Source organism: Bombyx mori, chromosome 27, assembly GCF_030269925.1.
Source record: "Bombyx mori chromosome 27, ASM3026992v2".
Taxonomy (NCBI): Eukaryota; Metazoa; Arthropoda; class Insecta; order Lepidoptera; family Bombycidae; genus Bombyx; species Bombyx mori.
The window spans coordinates 7,572,089-7,585,411 of record NC_085133.1 but is presented as its reverse complement, the minus strand read 5'-3'; the positions used below and the strand labels follow the sequence as shown (position 1 = coordinate 7,585,411).

At 46.1% G+C, this 13,323-nt stretch overlaps 1 long non-coding RNA gene across 1 annotated transcript in view; it reads left to right on the top strand.

The window, feature by feature from the left end:
* Nucleotides 1-13,323, top strand: part of LOC134201545 (uncharacterized) — a 358,050-nt gene that overhangs the window by 23,984 nt on the left and 320,743 nt on the right. The gene's annotated exons all lie outside the window — the stretch shown is intronic.

Below are 13,323 nucleotides of genomic sequence, written 5' to 3'. Positions count from 1 at the left end.
GTGGCCTAAAGGATAAGACGTCCGGTGCATTCGTATTCGATTGATGCACCGGTGTTCGAATCCCGCAGGCGGGTACCAATTTTTCTAATGAAATACGTACTTAGCTCGCGATTGACTTCCACGGTGAAGGTATAATATCCTGTAATAAAAATCAATCCCGAAAAATTATGATTTACGTAATTACTGGTGGTAGGACCTTGTAAGTCCGCACGGGTAGGTACCACCACCCTGCTGCCTATTTCTGTCATGAAGCAGTAATACGTTTCGATTTGAAGGGTGGGGCAGCCGTTGTAACTATACTGAAACCTTAAAACTTATATTTCAAGGTGTGTGGCGCATTTACGTTGTAGACGTCTATGGGTTCCAGTAACCACTTAACATCAGGTGGGCTGTGAGCTCGTCCACCCATCTATATATCTTCAAAATACCCTCGCCGAACCCGTCGCTTGCGAAGGGCTCGACGAGTAAATTGACTCATAGACACAGCCCACTGAGTGTCTCGCCGGATCTTCTCAGTGGGTCGCGTTTCCGATCCGGTAGTAGATTCTGCGAAGCACTGCTCTTGCTAAGGCCAGCATTAGCAACACTCTCGATTTGAGCCTCGTGAGCTCACCTACACGTCAAGGAGAATCTGAAATAGACTCTCAAGGATATCAGCATAGGTTGGAAAAAAGCAGTAGTAACATGAGGTTCAAGAAGTGATTGTAGCATACGCTTTCAAAAATTTCAAAACAAAAAAAGCGACTGTAACAAGTAACACGCGAATAACTGTTATGCACGAAGCGAAAGTACAAACATTAAGCGTTACATTAAATTATTTCTATTACATAACGTAGAACCCAAATATCTCTTTAATTGAATGAAAGTGTGGCGGTAGCCATCATACAACGCAAGATAACTGACAGATGCCTGAATCTCGCTTACGACATTTTCAAGATAAGCTTGCATATATACCACATATAGGTATACAAGTTCCGTCGTCGAACCCGTCGCTTGCGACGAAGGGCTCGACGAGCGAACTAACCCACAGCCCACTGAGTTTCTCGCCGGATCTTCTCAGTGGGTCGCGTTTCCGATCCGGTGGTAGATTCTGCGAAGCACTGCTCTTGCTAGGGTCAGTGCTAGCAACTCTCCAGTTGAGCACCGCGAGCTCACCTACAAACGTTAGGGCGAAGCTGAAATAGCCTCTCAAGACTATCAGCACAGGTAGGGAAAAAGAAAAAAAGAACAACAACAACAACATTAGGACCGTCGGTCTACCGAGCAAATATCACCCTCCGGTGGAAGATCTTCCCTCCGTCGTTATGCATCCAAAAAAGTTTAAAATTTTGCTCGATCATTAATATTAGGCGCAACAATTTTTTTTTTTCTTTTACTTATAATGTTATAATGTTATGTTGCTGTATTTATTATAATAGATACAGAGTATTTCCATGCTCTTGTCCTTTACCATTGTAAAAAGTATCCTTTAATCCAAATTAAAAAGTTTTTACGAACCTTCACCCCTAAAGCGTCTAGCCGTTCTTACATGAGGATGGAACATGGAAACATACAATTTTTTTACATTTTTACTTATTTCTTTATTACTAATGTAAACAGACGAGCATACGGCCCACACGTTAGTGAGTGGTTACCGTCGACATGGACATCAGCACGGCTTGGAGCACAGACAAGCCGCTGACTATCAGAGAGTACTCTTTGCAAACCTCTTCTGAAGAAAAACATGTTGTATATTTGGAATGAGCTCCCCTCCACGGTGTTTTTCGAGCACTATGACATGTCCTTCTTCAAACGAGGCTTGCGGAGAGTACTTAACGGTAGGCAGCGGCTTGGCTCTGCCCCTGGCATTGCAGACGTCCATGAGCGACGGTGACCACTTACCATCGGGTGGGCCGTATGCTCGTCTGCCTACAATGGCAATAAAAAAAAATAAAAAAGTATTACAAAATCATTTCCATATGACATCTCTATTACGCTTAAAATTGACGGTTGTCATGACGTCACCTAACATGAATTGTTTTTTTTATGATTGAAGGATTACTGGTGGCCCGGAGGCCTTTCCAGTTTCACCAGGGCGAGCAAAGGCTCAGCCAAAAGGGGTGGGATTTGCTAACAGCTACCCGAGCACCTCCGAAGGAAACCTAACAACTCAAGAGCAGCTGCTTCGCGAATGAATCTAGTACCGGATCGCTGAGAAGATCCGGCGAGAAACTCAGCGAGCTGATGTATGGGTTAGGTTGCGCGTCGACCTCTTTATCGAGTTCGACGAGTACGGTTACCGGGGCTTCTAAACCTGCTCCTAGTGTTAGAGCTGAAAGCGTCATCCACGAATTGTTCTCAAATATAACAATTCGCCATATACCACATTAGAACGGTGATGTATGCATAGTAGGGGTCATTGAATGAGCTCTTCTTCTTTGTCCAGACTTATCACACTAGGTAGGGTCGGCACAACGAATTTTTCTATTCAATTCTCTTCTATCGGCCGTCATCTCAACACTCACTCCTCTCTCTCATGTAACATCATTCACACACTCCATCTATGTCTTCTTCGGTCGATCTCTTCCCCCTCTACCTTGCACTACCATTTCCATACATCTCCTAGTCACATGCATCTCCTCTCTACGCATCAAATGTCCATACCATGCTAATGGAGCTATAACAAGAATGAATTCATGAAATCAAAAAATGGTATAGGACAAGCCTTGACAACCGGGGTAAAGATCCAAAATGTATTGTAGCAGTAGACAACTGTGTGCTTAATGCGAGTTTTTGAACGTTCTCGATAGGGTAAACGTTAATTCAAACAGAAGCAAATGTAGGCAAACATTGCAACTCCATACAAATTTGAGTTAACTTTTACGCTATCGAGAACGTTAAAAAATTCGCACTAAGTATACAGATGACAGTCGAGTCGTATGTACGGTTACTGTCTATCAAATATCTTCAATATCAAGGCCATAACGAAGCAGCCACATGCTGAATACACTTTTATAGGCGAGACAAGGTTGACATGACATTTTGAAGTCGTCGTGGCCTAACGGATAAAACGTCCGGGGCATTCGTGTTGAGCGATGCACCGGTGTTCGAATCTCAGGTGGGTCCCAATTTTTCTAATGGAATACGTACTCAACAAATGTTCACGATTGACTTCCACGGTGAAGGAATAACATTGTGTAATAAAAATCAAACCCGCTAAATTATAATTTGCGTAATTACTGGTGGTAGGACCTCTTGTGAGTCCGCGCGGGTGGGTACCACCACCCTGCCTATTTCTGCCGTGAAGCAGTAATGCGTTTCGGTTTGAAGGGTGGGGCAGCCGTTGTAACTTATACTTGAGACCTTAGAACTTTTATCTCAAGGTGAGTGGCGCATTTACGTTTGGATGTCTATGGGCTCCAGTAACCACTTAACACCAGGTGGGCTGTGAGCTCGTCCACCCATCTAAGCCATAACAAAATGGGGTCTAAATCTTAATTTTATAGTATTGTTCGAAAAAAGGAACGTCAGAGCGCCGGGCATAGTCGTGGAAGAGACTTCATTCTGCAGTCAGGTGAAGCGTGTCTCATTCATCCACTAAACAGAAAGTGCAGAGAGAAGCAGGATAATAATACCAAATATCTGTTCGGTCTCATACGCCTTAACACAGGTGATGGCAAAAACTTTGTGGATTCCTTTTTATTACACGCACTTTATTCCTTCATCATGGATTACATTGACAACTTAGATGCTTCATTAATTTACCACCTAGTCATAACACTCAATAAGAATACGCTGGATATTTTACCTATGTGGCCATGTGTGGATTCTTCGAGGTTTTTTTTCGACCGGGTGTCAAACAATTAAAAGGATACGTTTTCGAAAGACAGAAAATCAGTCCACTGATAGTCCAAATATTGTATTATGAATATTGAATTACGGTATTGAAGTGCTTCGGCGGATATTTTCAGATATTATCAATTAATTTTTTATATAAATAAACTCCACAACCACGATTTTTTAAGACGTTCTGCAATATTGAATAAGTTATGTACAGCATACTCTAAATATACTTAAAGTTTTCAGTCACTTTATTTTTATTTACAATATATTTCTTAAAATATATTTTTTTTCTTAAATGATGTAAATGCATAAAATTAATGTACAATATAGTTACAATAAGTCGCTGGGTGTCCTTTTTAAAATTGTAAACAAACTCGACTCGAGCCATACGAGTATAAATAAAGTCAAACGGCGAAATCATCTCCCCTCCTTCTGCTGAGACCCACAGACACAGCCCACTGAGTTTCTCGCCGGATCTTCTCAGTGGGTCGCGTTTCCGATGCGGTGGTAGATTCTGCGAAGCACTGCTCTTGCTAGGGCCAGTGTTAGCATCACTCTGTTTTGAGCCCCGAGATCTTACCTACATGCTAGGGCGAAGCTGAAATAGCCTCTCAGGGCTATCAGCATAGGTAGGAAAAAAAAAAAGAACAACAACATTCGGACCGTCGCGTCGGTCTACCGAGCAAATATCACCCTCCGGTGGAAGATCTTCCCTCCGTCGTTAAGCATCCAAAAAAGTGCTTAAAATTTTGCTCGATCATTAATATTAAGCGCAACTAAATTTTTTTTTTCTATTACTTATAATGTTATAATGTTATGTTGCTGTATTTATTATAATAGATACAGAGCATTTTCATGCTCGTGTCATTCACGATTATAAAAAGTATCCTTTAATCCAAATTAAAAAGTTTTTACGAACTTTCACCCCTAAAGCGTCTAGCCGTTCTTACATGAGGATGGAACATGAAAACATAAAAATTTTATCATTTTTACTTATTTCTTTATTACTAATGTAAGCAGACGAGCATACGGCCCACACGTTAGTGAGTGGTTACCGTCGACATGGACATCAGCACGGCTTGGAGCACAGACAAGCCGCTGACTATCAGAGAGTACTCTTTGCAAACCTATTCTGAAGAAAAACATGTTGTATATTTGGAATGAACTCCCCTCCACGGTGTTTTCCGAGCACTATGACATGTCCTTCTTCAAACGAGGCTTGCGGAGAGTACTTAACGGTAGGCAGCGGCTTGGCTCCGCCCCTGGCATTGCTGACGTCCATGAGCGATGGTGACCACTTTCCATCGGGTGGGCCGTATGCTCGTCTGCCTACAATGGCAATAAAAAAAATTACAAAATCAATTCCACATGACATCTCTATTACGCTTAAAATTGACGGTTGTCATGACGTCACCTTTTTTTTTTTTTTCCGGTAGAGGGCCGAACCTCCTACGAGGTCCCCGCGCAAAAGGGGCGCGCGGGGTATGTGAGACTCAACGATCTGCATGGTGTTGTGAGCAGACCGCGGGCCCAAGGATTTTAGAGCCCACCCACTAAACGACTCCTCTGCACTCTTACACCCGACGTCCGATCCCCTCCGAGGTCAGAACCCGGATGAGGTAGGGGGGCTACCGCGGTCAACACTACAACCAGACGGCGCGGCTCACCCCAAGGACGCCCAGCCGACGGAGCCTTCGAGGCGAATCGAAGGCTCTGAAACGTCGGCCGTCTCGGTACGGCAGCCCGTCGGGCCGCCCAGACGGTGCCGCTGGTGTCCCGGAATACCCCGCTGGACCAGAACCAGCCTGCCGGGTCGGGACGCGATACACCGTCGACCGGTCGCTCTATTCACTCCACGGCAGCGCGCTAGAGTGCTGGTAGCGCGCCGCGCGGCCTCACCCCCTCAGGTCGCCCCTTGACCTTCACCGGGGGGAGGCCGCCACCTACAGGGGCCGGGACGTACGGGCGTATTCCCGCCTCCGGCCCCCGGCTCGACGGCGACGGATCGGTGCGGAAAGGGAAGAGCTCTCCCTCTCTCGCTCCGCCGCCTCCTTCTGCGAGATGGTGGACTCGCAGAAGTCGAGCATCGCCTTCCAGGACGCGTCGCTGCCGAGCATCGTAGCCACGACGCGCGGCAGCGAGAGGTCCTCTCCAATGACCGCGACGAGGGCGGCGCGTTGCTCGTCGAATCCAGAGCAACGCGCCAGCGTGTGTTCCGCTGTGTCTTCCTCGTCGCGGTCCGCGCAGTGGTGGCACTGCGCCGTCGGTTCCCTTCCGGCTATCTTGTGCAAGTACCGGCCGAAGCATCCGTGGCCGGTAAGCATCTGCGTCAGCCGGAAGGTGAGGCATCCGCGGTCGCGGCCCACCCAGTCCGCGAGAACCGGGCGGACCGCCTCGACGGTACGGAGGCCGGCCGACGGGTCCGCCAAGCGGCGAGACCACGCCTCCAGCACGGACCGCCGAGATTGGAGCCTCCGCGCTCGAACTACTCCTTCGCCGGGGCGTCCTTCCCCCCTAGAGCGGAGGTCGCTACGCCACCTGTAATCGGCAGCGAGCGCCTTCGCCTCCAGGTCCCAGGGTGGCGCCCCGGCGAGCAAGCACGCCGCCTCGAAGGAGACGGTGCGGTATCCTCGGATCGCCCTGACCGCGATCGCGCGCTGCGACGTTCTTGTGGGTCAGGGCGTGGCACCATACGGGAGCCCCGTATAGTGCCATCGACCGTACCACCCCCATGTAGAGGCGGCGCGCCACCTGATCGGGACCCCCGACGTTTGGAAGCAGCCGGCTCAAAGAGCCGGCCGTCGCCATCAGTCGAGGGCCCAACTTCTCAAAGTGAGCGCGGAAGTTCCACCGACTATCCAGTTCGAGGCCGAGGTACCGAAGACCGGTCACCCCGACCCCGACGCGGACGCCTCCGATCACGGTCATGACGTCACCTACCACGACTTGTTTTTTTTATGATTGAAGGATTACTGGTGGCCCGGAGGCCTTTCCAGTTTCACCAGGATAGGTGGGCGAGCAAAGGCTCAGCCAAAAGGGGTGGGATTTGTTAACAGCTACCCGAGCGCCTCCGAAGGAAACCTAACAACTCAAGAGCAGATGCTTCGCGAATGAATCTACTGCCGGATCGCTGAGAAGATCCGGCGAGAAACTCAGCGAGCTGATGCATGGGTTAGGTTGCACGTCGAACTCTTTATCGAGTTCGATGAGTACGGTTACCGGGGTTTCTAAACCTGCTCCTAGTGTTAGAGCTGAAGGCGTCATCCACGAATTGTTCTCGAATATAACAATTCACCATATACCACATTAGAACGGTGATGTATGCATAGTAGGGGTCATTGAATGAGCTCTTCTTCTTTGTCCAGACTTATCACACTAGGTAGGGTCGGCACAACGAATTTTTCTATTCAATTCTCTTCTATCAGCCATCATCTCAACACTCACTCCTCTGTCTCATGTATCATCATTCACACACTCCATCTATGTCTTCTTCGGTCGACCTCTTCCCCCTCTACCTTGCACTACCATTTCCATACATCTCCTAGTCGCATGCATCTCCTCTCTACGCATCACATGTCCATACCACGCTAATGGAGCTATAACAAGAAGAGAAGTTAACTTTTACGCTATCGAGAACGTTAAAAAATTCGCACTAAGTATACAGATGACGGTCGAGTCATATATATGATTACTGTCTATCAAATATCTTCAATATCAAGGCCATAACGAAGTAGCCACATGCTGAATACACTTTTCTAAGCGAGACAAGGTTGACATGACATTTTGAAGTCGTCGTGGCCTAATAGGATAAAACGTCCGGTGCATTCGTGTTGAGCAGTCTTTCTCAAAGTGGGCGATAACGCCCCCTGGGGGGCGTTTGAAACCTAGAGGGGGGCGTTAAGGGGTCCAGGAAAAAATGGGGGGCGTTGATGTGGGTTAGGGGGGCGCTGTAAAATTTGTAATTTCATTTACTTTATAGTATTTTAAATTTTACTAAAATTAAAACTCACCTACAACAGAATAACGAATAATTCGTTTATATTTCTACCCTGTACGATGTTATAAAAACTTAAAATAATTAACATAGATTTACCAGTTTCTGCGGAATATGATCGATGATAGTTAAAAAATTAGAGCAATTTTACCTTAATTACATTGCGCCAGAAATTATTTTAAACATTAGAAAAAAAAACTACCATGCAGAGTTTTAAAATATTACACATACGTAAACTAACACAAATTGAGGTTTTCTTTACTTTCTTTCTTGTTTTTAACATAAGGGCATTTTAAAGCATTTTCCTAGCATGTTATAAGAAATTACTGATGTAAGAATCATAATTTTTATATAAAATGGAAATGCGTATATAATTATTGTTCAAAAACTTGTCTTAGATTATTATTTTTTACAATTTACCCATTACCGTCCAATGTCAAATAGTATAGTATAGTAAGCCTAAACAGCTCACTTATTGTAAACTTTGTTTACTATTTTATTTCTATATAATAATAGATTGGGGAAAAAGTTCCTTCGCATTTTTTAAGAAAATTCACAACATTTTTTAATATAATTTCACATTTAACTAAAGTATGTCGGTACCATTTTGTTCGATAACTTTTTGCCATCTTGTAGGTAGGGACCTGATCCCATTGCTATAGAAATTTTGGGGCTTCTGATCAAAATACCGCGACAATTGGTTTTGGCAGTCCTCTCGTGATGTTAACCTGACACTGCCTAAAGAATTCTGAAGAGACCGAAACAGGTAGAAATCTGAAGGTGCAAGGTCAGAACTATATTGCGGATGCATTAACACCTCTCAGCCAAGCTTTCTTAATTTTTGCTGAGTGGCTAAAGATGGGTGAGGTCTAGCGTTATCGTGATGAAAAACCACACCCCTTCTGTTGATTAATTCCGGCCGCTTTCTCATCAGTTGTTCGCAGTTGAGTTCAGAATCGATGGTCCTGCCTGGTGGTAACAGGTCATAATGTATAATGCCCTTCCTATCCCACCACACACACAGCATCACCTTGTTGCGAGTTAACCCGGGCTTCGCCACAGTCTGTGAAGACTGACCGGCCTTTGTCCACGACCTGTCTCGTACGTTCTTGTTTACGTGATCCACTTTTCATCACCAGTTACCAGCTTCTTCAAAAATAGTTCGGTTTCATTACGTCGTAATAAAGAATCACAAATGAGTACACGGTTCATTAGGTTTCTTTCAGTGAGCTTTTTTTGTGTACCCAGTTTTTTTCAAATGCGCCAAAACTGTTTTGTGGTCAATTCCCAGTTCTTAAGTTACGTCGTAACTACTGATATGCCGATCTTGCTCCACTTTTTCAAAAATGGCATCGATTTTATCCGTAAAACCAGAGCGACGTGCATTTTTGACATCAAAATTTCCGGATTGAAAACGCTTAAACCAAATTTGTGCTCTCTCACAGACACAGAACTAGGTCCATAAACATCGCAATTTTTTTTCACGGCTTGCGTTGCTTTTTTACTTTTTTTGTAGTAAAATTTCTTGACAGTACGAAAAATAAATAAAAATCACACATCTTCCTCATTTTAATTTGGAATTATCTTGTTTCGAATTTAAACTTTTAATGATACCAAAACCAGCCAGATACAAATAGTATAGCCAAAGAGATTTTATTACAAGTTCATACATTTTTAAGCTATCGCGGGCCTTGAGCGCGGCGACCGAATCATGAAATTCCGAAACCAAAAAAACCTAACATCCCTCACTTCGCCTACCATGTAGCTCGCGTTCAACACATTCACACGTTGCGCTTGTGTAGTGTTTGTGAATAAGCGGGTGGCGTGACGTCACACTGCATGCGAATCATAAAAAGTCTGCCCATCTCTCTCTCGCGCGCTTTAGCTTATGAGTGTGAAGGGGACAGTTAAGGTTTTGCCTTTATTAAGGTTTAATATAGCGTGGCCTTGTTTTATTATTGTTTTAATATTAAATTATCATTGTCTAATTATAATGTCATAAGTTGATAAAAAATGCTATGCAACAGCTTTACCGCCGCAGTTCCCGAGTGCCACACTTTTTTTTTGTCAGGTGGAAATCGCCGGACTTCCGCCTTTCACTGGGGATGGAGGGCGGCGCATGTCGGAATCGAACCGACTAAAACCTCCTGTCACTCAACAACCAGCATCCAAACCTCGCATGAGACAGAGCTCATGAAAAGGCAAAGGGGGGAAAGTGAAGGGTTTAGTGCGGAGCACATCTCTCTCATCACCCCCCCCCCCCCCCTCGGGATGCCGGACTGGCGGTCGTCGGCGCCACAACCACCAGCCCTCTCGGTCGGCAGGCTGTTCGAAGCCCGCCTAGATGGCGCCGGTTAGAATGGTCTATCCTACGGAATACCCCGCTGGGTCAGAACCAGGGTGGGTTGGGGTTAGCCGGCCTTCCATCACCCGTATGCTCATACGTAAAACGTATGCAGAGCAGCTTGCACGTCGTCTTCTTAGGCCCCCTTCGCCGGTCCCCAGGCCGACATGTGAGGGAGACCCGAAACACTTAGGAGGGCCAGGGCTTGGGCGAGATCCGCCTCCCTGGACCCCACTCGGCGGGGGCGGACCTGTGCATCTCTCACGCGCCCCGCCGCCTCGTTTTGCGAGATGGTGCACTCGCAGAAGTCGAGCATCGCCTTCCACGACTCGTCGTCACCGAGCATCGATGCCAGAACACTCGGCAATGACAAGTCGTTTCCTATTTTTGCGACGAGGACACGCCGCCACCCCTCCCATGCGGGGCAGGCGACGATCGTATGCTTTGCCGTGTCCAAGTCGCAACCACAATGGTGGCACTCTGCCGTCGGCTCGGCTCCGATCCGGTGTAGGAACTCACCGAAGCAACCATGCCCAGTGAGTAACTGCGTGAGCCGGAAATTGAGGCGTCCTCTGTCACGATTCACCCATTTCACACGCCTCGACGGTCCTATGACCAGCCGAAGGATCGGCCAGCTGCCTGGACCATGACTCCAGCACGGACCGCCGAGATTGGGCCCTCCGCGCTCTGACCATACTGGGGCTGGGACGCGCCACGCCCTGGGCACGAAGGTTAGCCCGCCACTGATAGTCAGCGGCGAGCGCCTCCGCCTCCAGGACCCAAGGCGGCGTCCCAGCCAGTACACACGCCGCCTCGAAAGAGATGGTGCGATAAAGACGGATGATCCTGACCGCGATGGTGCGTTGCGGCCGTTGCAGCAACTTCGCTACCCCCCACGGCCAGTGACTGGCCCCACGCGGGCGCCTCGTATAAGGCCATTGACCGCACCACCCCCGTATAGAGACGGTGCGTCACCTGGTCAGGCCCCCCGATGTTGGGAAGAAGCCAGCTTAACGCGCCGGCCACCCCCAACAAACGAGGGACCAGGTTCTGAAAGTGAACACGGAAGGTCCAACGACTGTCCAGAATGAGGCCGAGGTACTTCAACTGCACCCCGACCCGATACGGACGCCTCCAACCGTGGTATGGGCATCGACAGGTGGCACTCTCCGGGGCCTGTGGAACCACATGGCCTCGGATTTACTGAGTGTCACGTCGAGGCCCAATCTCCTGATTTTGCCGACGACATGCGCCACCCCGACGGTGGCAAGACGAGCAAACTCAGCAAACCCCCCCCCCCGGGACACGACCAGCGTATCGTCTGCGTAACAGATTACGCTTAGGCCCGGGAGGAGGGCACCTCTCAGTACCCAGTCATACCCGATATTTCACAAAAGGGGGCCGAGCACCGACCCCTGTGGAACATCGCGCACGACCGGGAGCCTGTGCACGATCCCACCGTGTCCAGTACACGTGACCGATCTGTCCTCCAAGTAGGATGCCACCAGTCGGCGAAGGTAGGGGGGCACTCTGTGTCTTACCAGGGGCATTTTTTTAAATAAAAGAACACTTATTGCGGCATAACTATCATAGTTAGACATATGCTGTCGCGACACTTTTTGTAAATAATAATGTTTTCTACAAAGTCGTAGTACATTATTTTATTCTATCATCAATAGTTTTCGTAGGTACGCGACGTAAAGAATATTTTAGGAAATTTTTTTTACACCTTGGGTTAAATTATTGGAGTTTTAGTAAGGATACCTAATTTTTTTCAAAAAAGATTATAGCCTATGTCACTCGGGAATAGTGAAGCTTCCAAACAGTGAAAGAATTTTTAAAATCGGCTTAGTAGTTTCGGAGCCTATTGAATACAAACAAACAAACAAATCTTTCCTCTTTATAATATTAGTATAGATATATAAGTATAGATATTAATTATTACAAATAATAAAAACGCTAACTTAGGCGGCGGTTTAAATTATAAACTAAAATTCTATGAAAAATTACCCATAAATATAATACGAAATGATATTAATTTATTTTTCGTAGTTTCCTTCCTTCTTGCGTCGATAATCCTCAGTGCTGAGGGTCGTGGCCTCCTCTAATAACTTTCTCCTGCATCATCTTGCGCCATTCCTGCCTGTCCTCGGCTGTGTGGATAGCAACGTGGACTGAGATATTGAGAGTGGAGCGTATTTGGTCCGACCAGCGCATTGGATTTCTGCCTCTGTGCCTTCTCCCCCATACCTTGCCTGTTACCAGCAGCTTTTCCAGATTGTCACCTCTCTTTCTGGCGATATGTCCAAAGATCTCGAAACTTCTCCGCGCGCATGTAGTGCTGAGGCGCATTGGAATCTTGAGCTCGGTAAGAATGGATTCGTTGGTTCTGTGTTTTGTCCAACGAATCCCGAGCATATTCATCCAGCACCACATCTCAAACGCGTCGATTCGTTGGCGATCGGCTTTCTTGAGGGTCCAAGTCTCTGCGCCGTAGAGAAAAATGGAAAAGACGAGGTGACGAGCTGCTTTTTGGTATTCCTCGAGATGTTTCTGTCCGCCCAAACACGGTCCATTTGGGACATAGCTCTCTTTGCCATACTGATTCGCCTTCTGAGGTCCTTTTCGGAGAATCCATTACTAGCTGTGACGGAGCCCAGATAAATGAAATCCTCTACGACTTCCAGGTTTAGCTTATTCGTAGTTTAATAAGTTATTATTGTTAGTAGTATTATTTACTAGTCGAAATATAATTTTTTAATTATCTTATGATGAGAATCTTATATTAATGAGACAAACAATTTTATTTAACATATACAACAAATAATAATTTAATTATTCAACAAAAATAGTTTCGTTCTAATAAATTAGCATAGTAATAGTACAGTGAACTAGCAATTTATTTTGCTGATTCTGAATATTGATGAGAAGAATTCATTTTTACTTTGCAAATTTGTAAATACACGCTCTGTAGCAATGTACGGGCATATAATAATATGAAGAAACAATAATAGCATCTACAAATACATAATTATGTACTACGTGGTACTACATTTACTAAAATTAATACAACATTTCTTAATTAAATTAATGAAATTGTGGTTTTAAAGTTTTAGGGGTGTATAAAAAATGGGGGGCGCTGAAAAGTAATTGATTTTCAAAG